Here is a 15,505-nt window from a genome sequence, read left to right as displayed (position 1 = left end):
TATTTTGAAAGGGTTTTTCTGAATTCAAGAATTCCAATAAACTCCATCATGGAAGTAGAAAGAAAAAGTAAAACAATCCCAAAGCCCATATGGAAATACTAATGATCCAACATAGTCAAAGCAGAAGTAATGCTAAAGGTATCTCTACTGGAGACCAGCTCTAGCTACAGGGTTCAGGTCCAGAGACAGGGAAGGAGTGTTTGAGAGTGAAGACACTGACCACCTGTTGACTTTCAAACAAGTGCCCGCTGAATAGATCAAACCATCTTTGTAAAATCACAGTTCTGCTCACATGAGCAGTGATATCTATGGGTATTTTATTAAAAGAAATTGTAACACAAGCATTTAAAGCTCCATAATTACATAAAGCGCCCCAATAGTTTCCCTTCCTCCTTTTCTCCTCTCAATGGGTCAATCAAGCCCTACCTTATTTTGCACTTCAGAACACAATTTCAGCAAGCCAAAAATAAACGTCTAGCCAGGCATGTCCTGTATATATGAGCACATACCCAGCTGGTAGCAAATGCGGTTACATAGTTATGCAAGGTGAGAGAGTTAAACATTTTTGAGTGCAAATTCAGTCATCTTATAGCATCCCCCAAGCATAATACTTTTTTAAAAAAATGTCAGAGGCGTACTCATTGTTCCAAGCAACCTTCCTTGATATATACCTGATACATGTTTTGAAGAACCCTTTTTTAAATCTTTATTGATTAAACATAGCTTCCCTATTTTTAAAGTCTCCACTGATCAGACATAGCTTCCCCATTTTAAGTCACTGTTGATTCAACAAGGCTTCCTCTTTTTAAGTCTCTGTTGATCAGACATAGCATCCTCAGAACAGTTATGCCAGCAGGATCCACCATTCTGTACACGTGTGGTAGGCTTACTCAGTATGATTGTTGCTGTATCTCTAGGGACATTATTACATGTCCCAAAATACCTAAGATTAATGGTCACATCTGGAGAATTGATAGAGGCATAAAGAACAGAGGAAGATTTTACCACTTGAAGAATATTGAGAAAAACAGAATCATCCACAGGGCTTTCAGTCTGTGTGATCCCAGCTTTGCCCATGATCAAAAAAAAAAAAAAAAAAAAAAAAAAAGTGAAACTAAATATTGCTATGAGCACAGGTGAACTAGGTAATAGACATAGATGACACCAAATTTACCACAAGTACTTGCCAAGTGGGAAGGGGTTTCCATGGGCATTGCCACAGTAGAATCCCATCACGAAGCACTCATACACTGTTCCCTTCAGATGCTGCAGGACCACTGTCATCTCCCCCTCTTTTATCTTTTTTTTAATTGAAGATATCAGACATCACAAGCTACAGCACGGAGACCTGAGCTTACTTGCAGGAGGATAACTGGAAAAAATAATACAAAAATAAGAAGTAAACGAACAGTAATTCTAGATTCAACAGCAAAACCCAAAAATCCTTATCAGGAAAATAAGATTGGATAGAATTGAGACAGGAGGGAGCCACCTTTTCAGCTGAAGACAGCTGTAAATGAGCATGTGAGATGGCTGCAGCCAACCCATGAGGAGTATGAATATTTAAATCAATCTGAGAATTATTCTATATACCCCTAATATGAGCCAAAATCAGTTTCTAATTATAACCTGAGCCATTATAGGTTAAGGGAGCCACTAAAATCCATTTATAATTAGTGTAACAAGCACTAGTAAGCCTAAGCTTAATGTACAATATAGTTTCCTCTAAAACGTGAATTCTATCTGATGTAGGTTTATCAATCTTTTACTGTGCAACAAGACAAATGGAAACATTTTTACAAAGTGTGTTAACATGTTCTGCTGTAGGGACCTTATGGTGGAAGCCACAACAGAGGCTAGCATAGAGATCAAGCTTGGAATTCCTAATATGAGGGCAGCAACAAAGTGCTTGGACTGAGAAAGAGAATTGGCCGTACTCTCCATTGCATAAATTCCAGGATGGCCAAGCCATGGTTGAGACAAGTATACAGGCAACAGGACATAATTAAACAATTGCCAGAAGCAAAAGTCTGATTAGTACAATTGGCTATAACACAATTAACACAAGAAATATAAAAGGGATTTTTTTTCAAATAGTAAGACCATCAAGCAAACCTTCAGTCAGAATAGCAAAATGAGAAGTAACACAGAGCTGAAGCCCAAAGTAAAAAAAGAACTTTTTGTGGGGCTTTTAATGACAATATAATTGGCTGCAGCCAAGAGTTTATATCAATGTTTCTGGTGGACAGAATGGTCAATCATTTAGCTAGAAAAATAGGAGTCCCACATCTAGAAGAAAACTAATAACCAATTGGTGATGACTTTTTAAGTATATCATCATTCTAAAAAAAGTGGACCCTATGGCATTTCAATAATTTATAATAATTACTAGGACTAGAAACAGACAAGCCATATATGTTGTCTGAGGCTTCTTTAATTATATACATTACTCACTTAGCAGGGAACACCTGGATGACCCTTACAGGTAGCCACTTATGGTATTAACCTCATCCGAAGTGTGATTAAATTGTCCAGTTGGCAAACAGCTGGGCAAGGAAATGAGAGGTGGATCCTTAGTAAGGGCCCCAGGAGAAATCTCACCACTAGGAGAAACAAAACTCAAAGTCCAAGGGTATCTGTTACCATCCTGTTTCCACTTAGCAGAATCAGTCAGCAAGGTTTTATAACTAAGAGGAAAACAACCATATGGAGTAGGACGAACAGTAGAGTAACAGACAGGTAAGCCTTTAGCATGCCCAGTGTAATTTGAATATAAAATCTTTTATGAGTAATGAACGACTTATGATCTCTTCCCATCATTTTAGATTCATTTTCCACAACTTGCACTTCCTCATAATCCCAAGTGGCAGGATGGAAACAAAGGCAGCTCAGGAACGTAAGTTCAGAATTTACCTTGAGCAGTATAGAAAGGAAAAATTGAAAGCAATACCTGTATGGTGAGCAAAGTAATCATAGTTATAAACAAGGAATGTGGAGCCACAGGAGATCCATGATCAAGTAGCCATTTCTCCACTTGTGAGTTGAGGGGCTTTGATCTGATCCCATGGAGGCAGAGCTGAGTTCTGAGTGTTGTGAGTATGACTAGCTGTCTGGAAGCAAAATTAGAGAAGAAAGTGGATCAGAGCAATCAAATGTCTCAGGCTTTTACATCATCAACTCCTCCTCTGGAGCTGGTGGATGAGGTTTTGATAGGCATGGCTGGACCCCAGTGGTGGAAGCTTTGTGTCTCAGGATTATCTGGGGCACAAGGTAGCTCACCATAATGTCTCCCAAGACCATCAGGAATCCAAACACATGTGTCAGCATCCTGGGGTAAAACACAAGGATACCCTTCATTGGCATGTTAAAGGAATATCCAGATCCTTTTAAATAAAGGAAAGTGAGTCATGTCCATTTGTAAAAGGTCATTTGGACCAAGGACCAGGGGTTTTACCCCCAGACCAGGGGTTTTACCCCCATAGGTAAAGGGTGCAAAGAAATAGGGCAAGAACAGTCTCTAATAATAGTGTGTGCTGCTCCTAAGGAAATAAAAAGCTTCATGAAGAGGAAAAACAGAAGCATTTTGAAGGTACAGAACCTAATCCTTATGAGCCTCTTATACTGAGAAAACAGGGGGGGCTGAGTAAGTAAATCTGCAAAGGCACTTCCTCCTGCAAAGGACCAGGAAGCTGAGAATGAGCAGGTATATGCCCGCTGAAAAATGAGAGCGACCATGAATAAACTGCAGCTTGAAGCTGTAGTAAGAGTAAGAATACAGAAGTCTATGTAGCAGAAAGTGAAGCAGTTTCAATATGACGAAATAACAGCGCCATGTAACAGGATTGTGAATATAGGTTAAAAGTCTGGTCTGAGAGGCAATCAAAGACAGCAAGAACTACTCTATGCTAGACCATTACCATTAATGGTCATATGCTGCTGCGCCACTAAGGGAACCATCTTTAAATGTCAAGGCTGCAGGAGGACATGAAGGAGAGACTCAGCAAATTGAGGGGAAAATAAAAGACTGTCTACTGACAAACTACAAGTTTGGGGATGGAGGCAAATGATGTTTATAAATACTTGTGAAACCCAAAGTAACAATCTGCCAGTTGTCAGATTCAGAAAGCAATAAAGTTAGTTGTTCAGCAGTATAACTTCCTGAAACAACTTGACCAAAAATCTCCTTACTTCTTTGGCAGCCTTTTAGTATTATTGTGGCCATCAAATCAAGATATGGGACTCTAACCTTCTTGGAAGATGTGGGTGAAGGCCCAGCTTCCTCAGAACAGTTGTGCAAGGAGGACATGCCACTCTGTACAACTGTCACGAGCTTACTCAGTGTGATTGTAGCTGTTCCTGTTCCTCTAGGGACATGATTACACGTCCCCAAATGCCCAGGATTAATGGACACATCTGGAGGATTGATAGAGGTAAAAAGGGTAGAAGTGAGGTTTTAGTCCTCGAAAGACTATTGAGAAAAACAGAATCATCCACAGGGCTTTCAGTGTCTGCGACAAAGTGAAACTAAACATAGCTATGAGAATAAACAGCACGACGAAAGCAAGGAGAGCTTATAGCACAGGCAATCTAGGTAATTAGCATTGAGGCCACCAAATTCAACACAGGTCCTTGCCAAGTGGGAAGGGCTTTCCATAGGCCTTGCCACAGGAGAGTCCCATCAATGAAGCACTCACACACTGTTTCCTGCAGATGCTGCAGTGTCACTGCTACATCACAATACCTTATCTCAAATTACATTAAGGAGGCTAAGTGATAAAAAGCCAAGGGGTACCAGTGCAAAGACTTGAGCAAAAAATGAAACAGAACGGAGAACAGAATATTACTCACACAGTTTTGTCCACTTAAACTGACAGAGGTGTCAAAAAACCTATAATGGGAAAAAGACAGCTTCTTCAACAAATGGTCTTAGATAAACTGGATAGTAGCAGTTTATATAAATTTTAGGAGAAATGCTTTAAGCTCCTCCCATTTAATATAAAGGTGGCAATGTACTTGTTTTTTGCTTTTATTGTGTTGGTTGATGTATTACTCTTCTGTTTCTAGTTTCTTCAAGGCTTTTTGTTAATCATAAAAGAAAGCTGACTTTTGTAAATTACTTTATTGCAGCTCCATTATTTTTGAATTTGTGAGTTTCAAGATTACATTGATATATATGATTTGGAATGTGTAAAATAGTCTGTATACTAATTAATGTACATTTATAATAGGAAAAATTATGATAAGTGATTTAGTGATACACAAACTGACCAACAATTTTGTTTTGGGAATGTTTGTTTGTTAGTTGAATTTGAAATGGAAAAGAGGTTAAGTGTGAAAGTGAAACACCGTATTAATTAAAAAGGCATTTTCTTTGCAAATGTCATTCCTGTCTTTCAGGCCGTGATTCAGTGAAAAATTTTGACATGCGTATTATTTTTTTACATTTATTTATTTATTTATTTAGGAGGTGCATGCCATAGCATGTGTCTGGAAGTCAGAGGACAGCTTTCAGGAATCAAGTTTCTCCTTCTACCATGCAGGTCCTGGTATTGAACTCAAGTTTCCAGACTTGGTAGGAAGCACCTTACACACAAAACCATCTTGCTGGCACTGCATTGTTTTGTATTTAACAAAACAATAGTAATAGTAATAGCAAAATAGTAATAGTAATAATACTAGTAATTGTGTTATTACTATTATTATTTTAGATTTTGGTATATAAGTATTTTATTTATGTCACTTTTACTTCATACTCTCCCTTGTCTATCTCTTCCCCTTAGTCTCCCATGTTCTGAATTTTATGACCTCTTTAATTATCATTATTTAGTCATTCATTTCCCCCCCAAAAGTTGATAGTTGATAGTAATTGCAAGTGTGGACTCCAGCTTTCTTGATTTCATGATGTTTCTTGCTAAAGTTGGAAGTGGAATTTGAAATAGCTCAAAAATAGAAGTGTAGATTGTTTTTACCAAGTAAGATGCTAGATGTGTGTTTATTGTAGATTCATTTACAAGTCATGTCCTTCTTATACATAGTTGGTTGAGAGTTTTTTCATTAGAAGACATTGAATTTTGTTGAATTATTTTCTGATAAATCGTGTGAATTTTGTCCTTCATTATTTTAATCTAGTATCTCACACTGTTAGATTTGTGTGTGTTGCATCATCCATGTAACACATCATATTTGTTGTTGTGAATTTGGTTTTAGTATAGCTTTTCCTAGGCTTTGCTATGTGTTATGCTTGTTTTTGTTTATTTGGCCCCAAACCTTTGACACACTGGTTGTTTAAGGATGTCTGGGGGACAGCTAATTGATAGAGTGCTTGCCTAGCATGTAGTAACTATTTACTTCCTAGACAGAAAACAGAACTATTTATTTTATTTCTACTTACTGAATGAGTTACTCTTTCCTCTTTTCTTTCTTCTCTCTAATTGTTTCTTTCTCTTTCCTTTTCATTTTATTTCTTCCTCTCTCTTTCTTTTTCCTTCTGTCGGTCTGTCTGTCTGTCTTGCTTGTTTGCTTGCTTGCTAGCTTGCGACACAACCTCCCTATGAAGCCCGAAATCACAATTGCTAGCAAAAATGGCATGAACAATGACCAGCCAGATCTTCCTTTTAAAAAGTTGTGTAACCTTCAAGTTTGAGCTGTAAGACTTTACGTGTTTATATTGAGTTGAACCCCATGGACTGATGCAGCTATAGGCTTATCGGTTACTTTGCCTCTAAAATACTACACAGTAAAGCACTAGACAAATAACAACAAGCAATGTCTTATTTGTGTTCTGTGGATTGAGACATAAAACACACAATTAACTTTCTGAAATTTAATATCAGAGACAGTATTTCGGGAAGAATGCATCTGGAGAACCATGAAATCAACTTGTATGCAGGCTTAACCTATTGATGTTTCATTTTCAGAGAGGCCAAGGAAGTCAGAGAGGATGGCATTAACTAATTGTCATTCTTTGATACATTTGAAATCCCTTATAAGTTTCTTGTTTTCCTTAGTGTATTTAAAGGCTTTAAATGTAATGAAATTTCTCAGCTATGGACTATGTGTCACAAAATAATCATACAGCATAAGCATATTTGTGACAGTTTTTTTTTCTACCAAAGAGTTTAAAACTTGGTATACCTGACACCGTCCTCTGAAATAAACTCTCAATAATAAAGGCACAAATCAAAATATGAGTAAATTTGATGATTTAGTCAGTGGGATTTTAAGCTTATGAAACCTCAAATATATCACTGCAGAAGTTTTAGCAGATGAAGGTGTGTAAATCTCCATAGGTACACGGAGCAGGTTTCCTGGAAGGAGCAAGATCCTGCAGTTGTTTTACTTTATTTTCAGGTTAGATAGTGTGGGACTGTTCATAGACCCATCAAACTTGAGACTGAGTTTGGAAAGTGGAAATTGTGATTTACATCTGAAATGGACTCACTTCCACTTACAATTTCATTCTGTGCATGCCTGGCTTCCTTAAACTTTCCAGGATCTACTTTTACATTGTCCTTAGGAGGTGATTTGTGCAATTTATGGATTTTTTTTTCTAGTTTCAGATTTAAAATTAGAGAAAGAATATGAGTTAGAAGAGCTTTGGAAACCACTTGGTGCAATGCTAATTCACCCTGATTTGTTTGTTGTTTGTTTATTTATTTCATTTTTGAGATTGTAATTTGATTGCTATATTTCTCCCTTTCCTCAAACACAAGAACCCCTCCCATATACTCCTCTCTATTTCCTTTCAAACTCAAGAACTCTATTTTATTTACTTATTTTTACTGCATTCATATGTTCCTAAATATAATATACTAATTCAATCTTATTTAAGAAAAGTTGATTCACCAGAATCCATCATTTTCTCCCATTTCTCCTGCTTTCTCTGCTTTTTTTGTCTCTGTCTCTGACTGTCCCTGTCTCTATCTCTGCACTGACCTGTTGTACAAATGATGATTGGTAAAATGAAGCAGTTAACCCTTTTGGTTCATATTCTTTTAGAGATCAAGTTACACCTAAATAAACTATAATTTATTTATAATTACTTATAATTATAATTTACTTATAATTATTATTTACTTATAATTCCATTATGTTTTACATAAGAAAAAAGCTTTACATGGTATATTTTAAGGTGTTTAAAAACTTTGTTGAAGATATTCCATGTTTGCATATTTATGAGACACAGGTGACAATGTCTCAAACTAGTTCTAAATTTTGAAATAATTCTTTTTGAGCTATAACTTTTTAATCATTTAATTCATATCTTTAAAGTGTATAATTCAGTAGTTTGAAATATGATTATACAGTTTCACAGTCATCACAGTTATTCAATTTTGAAGTCAGTAGTTGGGTTAGGATTTCATGCCCATCTTATCTCCTCTATGCTGGAATTTTATCTATCTTGAACTTGGGCAAGGCTTGTGTATGCTATGGACCCATCTGTAGATCTGTATTCTTGTGTTTGGGAAACATCCACCACTTCTGCCTCTTACAATCTTTTCATTCCCTCTTCAGCATAGAGCCCCAAGCCTCGAGGGGGGTATGTTTTACAGATACTCCATTGAAGGCTGAAAAATCCAAAGTCTCTTAGTTCTTGCACATGAGCAGTTGTGTCGCTATGTTAATTGCCAATTACTTCAAGGAGAAGCTTTGATGATAAGTTGAATGATATACTAAAATGGGCACAACAGTAAGTAATTAGGAGTCATTTTTATTGTCATTTAGCTAAGCAAGAATAGTAGGCTTTGCCTAGAGCCCAGGATCTCTCTAGTTCTTAACTTCAATGTCAGTGTCAGGCTTGTGTTCCAGCTCATTGATCAGGTCTTAACTCTGATAACACAGAAGTTTTTTACTCCATTTGTGCTACTACTGTATCAGTGGGCATAGCTTGTTGGGCAGACCATTAATGATTGCAGCTTGCAGGGTTCACAACTGGATGAGATTAGTGGTTATATTTCTCCTCTGGGACTGTGTACAGTACCTCCTGTTATGGCAAATATCTAGTAGGGATAAAACTTGTAGGTCAGGACAGTCTTGATTCTGCCACGTTTTCTGACTCAAGTTGTGGTGTCTTCAGCAATAGGTCTATTCTCTACAGGGACAAAGTTTGGCAGATACATATGGATTTCTTTGAAACATTGTGTTTAGTTAGGTATTTGTGTACAGTTGATAAAGGGATACTTCAAACATGTGACTGGTATACTTAAGAAAACTATCGTAATAACGGAACAGGAGAGAACTACTAAACAGTAACCAAAATGAACCTAATTAGGGTATAATGTGTATGTTAGACTGAAGAAAGACATAGTAAAAACATACAAATTTATCATTGCATGCCAGATATTTGGTAACCATTTTAACATCTATATAGCATTTAATCCTACAAAGAGGATTCCAGTATCATACATTTTGTGGATAATAAGGCCAAAAATCAAAAATGATTTGTAACGTGACTAGGTCCAGCAATGAAAAATAACATAGAATCTTATTTATATGCCCAGTTCTTTCTTCAGGATCTGGATCCACAGAGATGTTAAAACCTATTTATGTAATAGAAATGTGGGTTTATGTGGAGGTGTAGAAATAAATGCTTGCAGTACTCAAGTACTTCTTTGATGGGATGGTCCATTAGCTTGGTTGGTTTAGCTTTAACTCCTCTCTGTTCCTCACACAAGAAATAATTGTTCAAGTAGAAATAATCTTTGCACACAGTTTAAATGTGTCTGTGGTGTATGAATATATGTACTTGTTTTTTATGTGACCTTTTGGTTTATAGGACACTTTTGTGAGAAACTCCTTTACTACCTGCAGTACAGTTTGGTGTAATTATCACATTGTGAAAAAAAAAATCACCTAAAAAGGAAGATAAACAAAATTATTTTCTTTTGGATGGAACATCCCTAAGATTTATGTACTGTAGACCACATTTGAATTTTAAGTAGGCAAGAAGTTGGAAGTGCCCAACTTTCATTAACAATAATGAATTATCTGTATTTTCTTAGAAAAAAGATTCTGAAAAAAAGAAGTATTTTAATTCAAACTGAATTAGTCAAAGTTAGCAATAGAGGACAAATTGTATCAGAGTTAATCATCACTTTCCCTTCATTTCTATCATGTTAAATTATCCATTGGTGAAATCAGTGGGTGTTAATAGATTTTCAGGATTGTGCAAATTTGTGATAAATATTTCTTGGAACTATATACAGTGATTACAAAATGTTATTATTGCATGTTAAATACACTTAAATTTCCAATACTTCCTGTACATGAATACAGTATTTAATAATATGGGTGACCAATATTGAAGTTAGGAATAAGCATCTATTTCCATATTTTACTATTACCAGATTTATAAGGTCTAGTTGGATAGAAATTATTGTGAGATATATTGGCCCAAATGTTTAATGCACGTTAAGGTACATAGAATGCAATTTAAGGGGAGAGTTTTGAGCCTTTAATGTTGCAAACTTCACAACCACTGTTTTATCACAGTTCCATACAGCTGGAAATATGCTATGATGAATCTATGTTGTTCATACTTTAAATACATAAATATTGCCAGGTTAGTAATTCAGTAAATTACATTTGCTGATGCTGTCAGTAGCATGAAACATCTGTTCTCTATTTCCATGAGTGTAAGACCAGAAAGAAGGAGCTTCCTTTAGAGTATGGATGATACTCTGGCCAGATAGAACTGTCTTCCCAGAGGCTGAGAAAGAAGCTTGTGCACCTTATCAAGGGAGTTCTCAGATATTTTCTTTGTTTACTTTTCAAATGATATCTCCTTTTCCAGTTTCCCCTTCAGAAAAAAACAAACAAACAAACAAAAAAAACAAAAAAGACCAAAACCTGTTCCCTCCCCATTCCCCTTGCTCACTAACCCACCCTCTCCCGCTTCCTGGCCCTAGCATTACCCTACACTGGGGCATAGAACCTACAGGACCAAGAGCCTCTCCTCCCATTGATGACTGACTTGGCCATCCTCTGCTACATATGCTGCTGGAGCCATGAGTCCCTCCATGTGTACTTTTTGGTTGGAGGTTTAGTCCCTGGGAGCTCTGAGGGTACTAGTTAGTTCATATTATTGTTCATCCTAAGGGGCTGCAAACCCTTCAGTTCCTTGGGTCCTTTCTCTAGCTCCTTCATTGGGAACCCTGTACTCAGTCCAATGGATGGCTGTGAGCCTCTACTTCTGTATTAGTTGGGTACTATCAGAGCCTCTCAGGATACAGCTATATCAGGCTCATTTACACTGGAGTTTTAAATGAAGATAATGGTGTTTCTGGGAATGCATTAGGTGCACTTTTAATTCAAAACAAAAAGAAAAGGATAATAATTGCCAAAGATTTTTTTCAGCCATATAATTCAATGTACATTTTATTATAATAAAAATGCTACTTGAATGCAATATGGCATCACCCGAAATGGGAAATGGACAAAGTTAGAAAATGTATCAACTTTCATCGTCATTTGTGATTTTATATCTGAATCTTGCTTTTCCAGTGTGATGGTGTGTCCAGGACTTGCAGTGGTGGGAGTATTGGGTTCTCATGATGCCAAGTAACCTTGACTTGTGTTGCTTATATTCTTATGCTTGCCCCACATCATCTGGTTATCTCTACTGCTACCTGCCCTTGCTAAATCTGACTGGAGCCTGTCCTTGTGATCCTGATTGAGTGATAACTCCTCAGAGTCAAGCTGTCTCTGTGTAGCCCTGGCTGTCCTGGAACTTACTTTGTAGCCCAGGCTGGCCTTGAACTCAGAAATCCTCCTGCCTCTGCCTCCCAAGCGCTGAGACTAAAGGTGTGTGCCACCACCGCCCAGCATTAAGGATCCCTTTAAATGAGAGAAATGTGAAAACGTTAGTTCTACAATGCTGACTTCCTACTGAGACTTCTACTGAGACACATGATTGCCAAAATTCTCCAAATATCAAAAGGTGTTCCAAAGCCAAAATTATTTATAAAGCTCTCAAATAAATTGATTATCTCAAATTGTCCCCCACATTGCTCACTATTCTAAGAAATAAAACTAGAACATCTACTCCAGCATCCTAGCATCATTTCCCATATCACTGTAATAAATCTTTTCCTCTTTACTTCCAGTGCTATTGTTCTACATCAGCTACATATTCCATGTATTTTCTTTGACTGTTGTGTTAATGTTTTCTATGGTGTCTTCTGCCCCTGAGATTCTCTCTTCTATCTCTTGTATTCTGTTGGTGATGCTTGCATCTATGACTCCTGATTTCTTTCCTAGGTTTTGTATCTCCAGGGTTGTCTCTCTTTCTGATTTCTTTATTGTTTCTATTTCCATTTTGAGATTCTGGATGGTTTTGCTCATTTCCTTCACCTGTTTGATTGTGTTTTCCTGTAACTCCTTAAGGGGTTTTTGTGTTTCCTCTTTAAGATCTTCTAGCTCTTTACCTGCGTTCTCCTGTATTTCTTTGAGGGTGCTATTTATGTCTTTCTTAAAGTCCTGTATCATCACCATGAGAAGTGATTTTAGATCTGAATCTTGTGTTTCCGGTGTGATGGTGTGTCCTGGACCTGCTATGGTGGGAGAATTGGGTTCTGATGATACCAAGTAACCTTGGTTTGTGTTATTTGTTTTCTTACACTTGCTCCCTGCCATCTGGTTATCTCTAGTGCTACCTGCTCTTGCTAAATCTCACTGGAGCCTGTCCTTCCTGTGATCCTGGTAGTATCAGAACTCCTCAGAGTCAGGCTGTCTCTGTGATCCTGTGATTCTGGGATCCTGTGACACTGAGCTTGTTAGAGCACCTGGGAGTGCAGCAGTTCCCTTTGGGTGTTGTGGGACAGGACACCAGACCAGAGAGACCTGAAGGAACCTGAGCCACTCTGCTGGCAGAGTTCCTGTGTGCCTGGTCCCACAGGTCGCAGTTACTCCCGGTGTTGGGACAGATGCTGGGTCCTCCTCACCTCTGATCTTGAGAGTGTCAGAGCACCTGGGAGTGGAACTTCCTCTGGGTGTTGTGGGACTGTTTGCTGAGCTTGCGCCCAAGGTCCGCTCAGGACACCAGCCCAGAGAACCAGAAGGGTCAATTATAATTTTCAAGACTCAAAGATGCAGAAATAAACCCACGCATATAGAAATGCTTGGTTTTTGAGAAAGACGCCAAAACCATACAAGAAGGCATCATCAACAAATGGTACTGGACTAAATAGCTGTCTGCATGTAGAAGAATGCAAATAGATTCATAGTTATCATCCTGTACAAAACTCAAGTCCAAATAATTAAAAGACCTCAACATGTAACCAGATACATTAAATCAGTAGAACAGAACCTTGACCTCATTGGTACAGGAAACTTCTTTCTGAACAGAACGTCAATGGCTCAGGCTTGAAGAGAAATTTTGATAAGTGGGACCTCATGAAACTGAAAAACTTCTGTAAGGCAAAGGACAATGTCTATAGGACAAAACAGAAGCCTACAGATTGGAAAAAGTTCTTCACCAATCATAAATGAGGGATAACATCTAAAATATATAAAAAACTCAAGAAGTTGGACAACAATGACTCCAATAACCCAATTAGGAAATGGGGTAGAGAGCTAAACAGGGACTTCTCAACACAGGAATCTCTAATAGCAAAGAAGCACTTAAAGAAATACTCAACATCCTTAGTCATCAGGGAAATGCAAATCAAAATGACCCTGAGATTCCACCTTACACTAGTCAGAATCACCAAGATCAAAATCTCAAGGTACAGCACATGCTGGTGAGGATATGGAGAAAGAGGAACCCTTCTACATGGCTGGTGGGAGTTCAAACTTTTACAGCCACTCTGGAAATCAATTTGGCTGGTTCTCAGAAAAATAGCATTTTTCTGGGCATATGCCCAAAAGTTGCTCCACCATCCCACAAGGACACTTGCTCAACTACGTTCATAGCAGCTTTATTTGTAATAGCAGAACCTGTAAACCAAAGAATAGATGAAGAAAATATGGTACATTTATACAATGGAATACTATACAGATATTAAAAACAAGGACATCATGAATTTTGCAGACAAGTAGATGGAACTAGAAAATATTATCCTGAGTGAGGTAACCCAGACCCAAAAGGACATGCATGATATTTACTCACTTATAAGTGGATATTAGCCATAAATTCTAGGATAACGATACATATTGAATTACTTATTTTTGTCCCAAGAATTATTTGAAGAATAAGTTAACACAACTATAGCAATACTTCTAGTTTTATTCTAGAAGTCAAGATTGATTTGTTTTGGCTTTGGACAAGTCTTAGAGTCTCAAATTTAATTTACCTTTTATAAACCAAGATTGAATTTCCCGGACAAATTTGTTAAAATTATAAATTAAATACATATTCTAGTGTTTAAAGACAAATAATCAATTTATTTTATTTTATGTTTGGTATTAGGAATAGATCCCAGGACTTCATGGATGATAGTCAAAAATTTACATATATCCACAGCCTTTTTGTTTTTAATTTTTATTTTGAGACAGTATCTCTAGGTTGCTCAGGCTGGCTTCAAACCAACTTTTTATGTAGCCCATGGATGCCTTGAAGTTTTGATTTTCCTATTAGAATTTCAGCAGTAGCTGGGATTATAGGTCTTAAACTCCAGGTCCCATGATAATTAAAATTTCTAAAAACCAGGTGTGGTGGAGTGTCCCTACAATCCCAGCACTCTTGTGTTTAAGACAAGATTGCCATGTGCTTGAGGTTGGTCTGGAATATACCAGGTGTATTAGTTCCCTAGAGTAACAGAACGTATAGAATTTCTCCCCATCCCCTCTGGAGATTTATTGGAATGACTTACAGGCTACAGTTCATTTAGTCAACTGTAGCTGGTTGTGAACAGAGAGTCTAAGAATCTAGTAGTTCTTCAGTCTCACAGGGCTGGATCTTCTGTATATGCTGGAATCCAGAAGACGTCTAGACTCAAATGCCAGTGAAGCAATGAACTTGACAGCAAGAGTAAGCAGGCAAAGAGCAAAAACTTCCTTCTTCCATGTCCAAATATAGGCTTCCAGCAGAAGGTGTGTGACTCAGGTTAAGCTGTGTGTTCCCACCTCAAGATCTGGGTCAAAGGTGTGCCCTTCATTTCTGAATTGAAGTTCACTCTACATATAAGTCAAGCTGTTGTCTAAGAATAGCCATCACACCAGTCCTGTCTTAGCTGCATAGAGAGTCTCTCCTTCTCTGAAATATACTATAAGCTGGGTATGGTGGCACATACTTGTAATTCCAACACTCCACAGAAAAAGAAGGCTCAAAAGTGCAAAGTTAGCATTGTCTACGTAGCACATTTAGGGCCAACATGGGCTAGAGAAAGTATCTCAGAAAATAATCAAATTTAAAGACATAAGCACAAGCCAGGTGATGGTGGCGCATGCCTTTAATTTCAGCACTTGGGAGGCAGAGGCAGGCAGATTTCAGAGTTCGAGGCCAGCCTGAGCTACAGACTGAGTTCCAGGACAGCCAGGTGCGATCCAGAGAAACCTTGTCTCAAAA

Source organism: Mastomys coucha, chromosome X (genome assembly GCF_008632895.1).
Source record: "Mastomys coucha isolate ucsf_1 chromosome X, UCSF_Mcou_1, whole genome shotgun sequence".
Classification (NCBI taxonomy): Eukaryota; Metazoa; Chordata; class Mammalia; order Rodentia; family Muridae; genus Mastomys; species Mastomys coucha.
This window is presented reverse-complemented; position numbering follows the sequence as displayed.